This window comes from Coffea eugenioides, unplaced genomic scaffold (assembly GCF_003713205.1).
Source record: "Coffea eugenioides isolate CCC68of unplaced genomic scaffold, Ceug_1.0 ScVebR1_1358;HRSCAF=2196, whole genome shotgun sequence".
Taxonomy (NCBI): Eukaryota; Viridiplantae; Streptophyta; class Magnoliopsida; order Gentianales; family Rubiaceae; genus Coffea; species Coffea eugenioides.
The window spans coordinates 36,981-42,564 of record NW_020861754.1 but is presented as its reverse complement, the minus strand read 5'-3'; positions in this window follow the sequence as shown (position 1 = coordinate 42,564).

The following is a 5,584-nucleotide window of genomic DNA, read 5'->3' as shown; positions in this document are numbered from 1 at the left end:
GTCAACGTTCGAGGAAACAAACATAACCATAGACCCTACTTGACATCAAATTCCATCCACCAAACATATCCCTTGCCAGGCCCAAACACCACACACAAAACAGAGGTGATAATACTCGAGTATACCGGAAATCCAGAGTCTCCAATACCTAAAGATTTCCTAGAAACAGACTACCGTGGCTCGTTATCTAATCGACCAGGCCTTTGCCGACTCGACTCGAGTAACTAGTCACAGGATTTGAGCTTAGAGGTCACAGAAGGGTCGTTGGATACAAGCCTCCAAACGACGTCAGAACAGACACAGATAACAGATTCAAATTCTCACAGTAAACGATCACACAGGCAAGAGAACGAGTGTGATAAAGTACACCCCCGTCTCATTCAGAATAAACAGAGTTCATAGTCATTCAAGTCACAGATTTCAAGAACAAATAAACTAGTTAAGCAACAAATCAGGGGAGGTACACTCACCAGTTCAAGCAAAGATAACTTCAAAAGTTTTCTCCCAAAGGATGGGTTTGATCACGTCACGTCTCCTAACAACAACCAAGTAAAACACTTATGGTTTCCCCCATCCACAAAACTCAGGAACGAAATGCACAAATGAGACTCGACTACAAGTCGTGTGCTTAGTCAAGTTAACTACTTGGGCGAAAGAGATAATAATGTGGGTTAGAGTAAAAAGGTAGCACATTGGTCTTAAAAACATGAACAACCCTAAAACCTTTCGCTCAAGTCTCGAGTACATCTAACTAGCCTCGAGTGAAAAATTGAGCAGCACGTCCTTTGTATTTACCTATTTTTCAGCCATTTTATGGCTTTCATTTATTTTTCGTCAATCAGCCCCAAAATCACACACAAATATCTTGCCACAATATCCTTTCACTAGCTCAATGTCATTCAATTACAAAATAATGCTAGCAATGCGACCGGAACTAATGTTCAAGACAAATAACAAAATAACAGGTTTGACATCTTTTGGCGTTTCGGTCACAACCGAAGGTACGTTTATCGAATTGGGTATACTTTAATACCGTTTCGAAGCATAAGACAAAGAACTACATTTCCTATGAAGACATCAACACCCAATTCATTTCATTTCAAGTCAAAATATGCAATCGCAGAGAAAACAAACACGTCCACAAAACAGTACATTTGGCAGTCAAGGGTATGTTTGTCATTTCACATATTACCGTGCTCCAATTGAGCTGAAATTTTGTAGACAGATAGCTAACACCATTTCCTACAACTTTCATGTTTTGACTTAAGCCTCATTCGGCCTCTAACATAGACGAATTAAACAGGTCAGAATAGGGCTGTTTCAACCTTAAAGCTGGAAATTTTCTTTAGGCAAGTCCATCTAGCACATAATACACTAATTTATCACATAACAAAACTATCAAACCATGGCCAATCATTAATCATCACATGAGGGCAGAAAATTCACCATAGAAATTGAATTTTATCATAACACTACTTGTGGCGACCCCACTTCCCCCTAAGGCGAACCAGAGGGTTGGCGGGCCGTCTGCCCAACTCTCGCCAGGACTCACGCAAACAATCTAACCCAAATTCTTCCGAAGAATAACCTAAGCTATTACAACGTCAATACTTCCAGAATAGACTAATAATTACAACCACATTAACTTCAGAGATAACAGCATTCTAAGATAGCCATTCAACGGCTCTTAAACCTCACACGCTACTTACAAGAAGTAAAGTCTTACTATCCCAAAAACATAAGATTTCATACATCACAAATACAAACATACAAGCCAAACATTCGAATTAGGGTTTACACTTTTCCAGCTTCAAGCGGCAATCCAAAATAAGAAATACATTATTCAAGTGGAAATACAATTCAATCCACACAGGAAGTCACAGTGTCTATTTACATCCCAGAAAGAAACATAAGTAAGTGTCAAGGCTTTCAATTGCTAGAACCTGTCAAGGAAAACAAATAAACGTGGGGTGAGCTAAAGCTCAGTGGTGCCCCAAAACATGCAGTCACGTAAATCAAACAACGAGTAATAGCTTAACCAAATTGAACAGTTAGGAAAGCGTATAACAGCACAAGGTAGGATACAGGGGCTCTCAGGAGCCATTTTCCTCGCTTGATCACCATTCATCGTAGTTGACCCTCCGTCAACTCTCACTACTTATAGTCCACGTAGATCTACTCATTTTAATCCTAACCCGTCACCGTACGTACCCCTGTCCCGGGCCCGAACACCGACTAAGGACGCAGTATACTCGAGATATACCCGTAGAAAATTTGGGAGCAGTATACTTGAGTATACCCTCAGGAAATTGGTCGAGGGATTCACCCAGCGACATTTCCGTAGTTGGATTCAGAAGTCGAGGGATTCACCCAACGACGCAACTACATTTAATTACCAGGTCAGGATAAGAGGCCCTCCCACCCTAAGGTGTGGTACATTCCCCTGCCTGGTGATTTAGTACTTGAGATAGGATAAGAGGCCCTCCCACCCGCAGGTGTGGTACATTCCCCTACTCAGTACTTAGCACGTGAGATAGGATAAGAGGCCCTCCCACCCTAAGGTGTGGTACATTCCCCTACTCAGTGCTTAGTAAGCGCAAGCAAGATATTCACGAAAAATACTTCAAGCAAGTCACCACTCGAACGGCTAGTGTGATAAAGTACACACTGCTCACTTCGATGGATCAGAAACCATTTTCCAATTATCACATATCAAGTCAAGAAAGTACTTTAATCAAGTAAGCATAGAACAAGCAGGGACACTCACAAATTTCCAAAGTAATTGAGCGAGAAAATCTTTAATTGTCCCCTCCGAGATTCTCTTCAAGACTAGCTTGGCACCTGAAGCAATTTGACAAGTATTTTTCACTTATAATCACGCATTAATCAAGAAAGGAGTTACACTCATCTAGACTTGTCAATACCTCAAATCAAGAACCTTAGCCACTCAAAGTAAAGGTTCAAAAGTGAGGTTTTATTAACACAAGGAAAAAAATAATTTCCTTCATGGAATCAAGTTCATAAGGCAGATTTAAGTTGATTTTTTTTGTCAACTTTGAAAATTCGGAAAAATTCACTTGTTTGGAACTAGCTTTTGAAATTTGCAACTCTATTAGTGTTGTAATCCAAGAGTATAACAAAACAAACGGAACATGAAACGGAGTTTTGAGCTCCAAAATACGGTAGCTCAAAGTTCCTAAAATTTTCTTGTTAAGCAAGGGTTTTTCAAACTCGAGTCATGAACTTTGGTAATTTATTTGACTCATGAAAGGGTCTCAGAATAACACCATAATTAGCAGTATAATACTACTATATAAGGGTTGTCCCTCTACCAAATTTCATAGAAAAATATGCATGGAAAGTCACTTAACAAAATCACCCATGTTTCCAAAATTTTAAGGCAAAGCTGCCTTGTGTATAAAAATTTCCTTTTCTAAACTTTTGACCAAGGAAAATCCTCTAAACATGGTTCATTTACATAGAAAAGGTTTAAGGGTTATCCTAGAACAACATTTGTGGTGGTTAACACCAAGAGATTAAATTTACAAGTCTACACTGAGCCTTGCATCAAATCTGTCCCAAAAATCAGGGTTTTCACAAACAAAGCAGGTTTCATATTTTGATCACAGATCACTCAAATTAACTCGGAATTGGACATGGTTTAAGGCGTTGGCAAACACATTCATAGAGCTTTGATTTCACAGAAAACATCATTTTGAAATTCGGCACACAACTAGCTCGAATTCGAGCCACAAGTTGCAGCCTCAGCATTTCGTTCTTTGTAAAACAGAGAAACAGAGTAGTCATCTTTAAATGGTTGGTTCGGCTCACACACATGGAACCAGAACATACATTTTATACCGTTGGAAAGGTTGGGATATCTAGTTTCAAATACCGCTGACGGCACTCGATTTCGATATCGGAGCACAGAGTTATGGCCGAAATACGAAAGCGGGTCAGAGCATTACGAAAACAGTTTTCCAGATTTACTAGCTTCACGAAATTGATCCCATTGACCAACCAAACCTCAATATTTTTAAATGAAACTTTATACACCATATATTCAACATATAAACATGATATATAAGTCATGAAACCCTCAAAATTCTGCAAAAAGGGGTGCGATTGAAACAGGGCAACCCTGAACATTTTTGAACTACACATCCCTTGAAGTCGAGACTAGCTAGGTATCATTAATCTACCCATTTAAGCACTAAACTAGCATTATATCCATCATCAATCATTAATCCAAGGGTGGGAGTTCATAGAGCCCACCATCAAAATTTTCCGACATGAAATAAAACAAATAACATGTAATTTTGGCAAATAATTCCACCACAATAAATCTGTCATCGGCTAAACAGAATTCCAGCAGTTAATTGGTCATAAATCCAACTTTTTACTTGGCTAAAACATGATATTAAGTACTCAATTTCGGCATGCAATTACTTAACTAGTCGATTAACATTTCTAGTTCAAAAATCCGATTCGGTCAGCAACAAAAATCATCCAAAATTCCAGAAATTTATTCAGTTTTTCCTCGGCTAAGCTTGCATGTAAGCTGATCCATTTCATTTTTATTTTTTCTTGCTTAACCGAGCCAAGGAGCTGCATGCAAAGCTTGATCATCTTGTTCTTAGTTAGATAAACGTATTTATCAGCTCAGACTACTACAAAGAGACAGAATTGAAGCTGCATTTCCCAAAACAGTCTCACGGCAATTCCAATTCCTTCCTAATCAGATTTTCTCATGCTTTGATTGCATCATCCGAGTGCTTAATCATCACATGCAATCTCTTAAACATCTTGTAATTAGCTAATTAATCACAGCTATAAGCTCAGATTACTTCAATTAAGCAATGATCAAGTCTGCATTTCTGATTGAAGCTCACGGCAATTCCATTTTCTTTTCATAATCAGAATTTCTGGTGCCTTAACCCATCATCCAAGTGGCTAACCGTTACAGGCAAGCTTGTAATCAGCATCATCTACCTAATATTAGCTAGTCTAGGGCCAGAGGTTACCTCGGTTTGAGGCTTAGCTCACGCGACAATGAGCTGCAGAAATTTTCCTCTCGGCTTGCTATCGCTCTTGGAGTTTGGTTGTTGCAGAACCGCAGCTCACTAGCTCTCCCTCTCTTGCTCACACGCGAACTGGAGGTGGTGGTCCTGGTTGGATGTTGCAGTTGCGGTGGAGTTGTTGGAAACGGGTGCAGCTGGTTGAGGTGAAGAAAATGGTCACAGCTGGTGGAGGTGAAGGTGCAGAAAAGGATTGAACTCACGCGGTGTCTCTTTCTTTCTTCCCTCAAGCTCGCAGACAGAACAGAAAATGTGGCAGCTCGCAGTTTTCTTTCCTTGCTCTCATATGCAGAATGCCGCTCTCTCCTTCCCCTCGGTCGATGATTACAAGGTGAGGAAATGTTGTTGTGGTTTGGGGCTGAGGTAAAAATGGAGAGGAAATGGAGATGAATGGCAGATAAGAGGTTGAGTGTTTGAAAGGCTTGCGTGTTGGATTGGAGAAGATTTGCATTGGCCGAATGAGGAGGTTGGCTATGATGTTGTCCGCAAATGGTTTTGGCTGCATG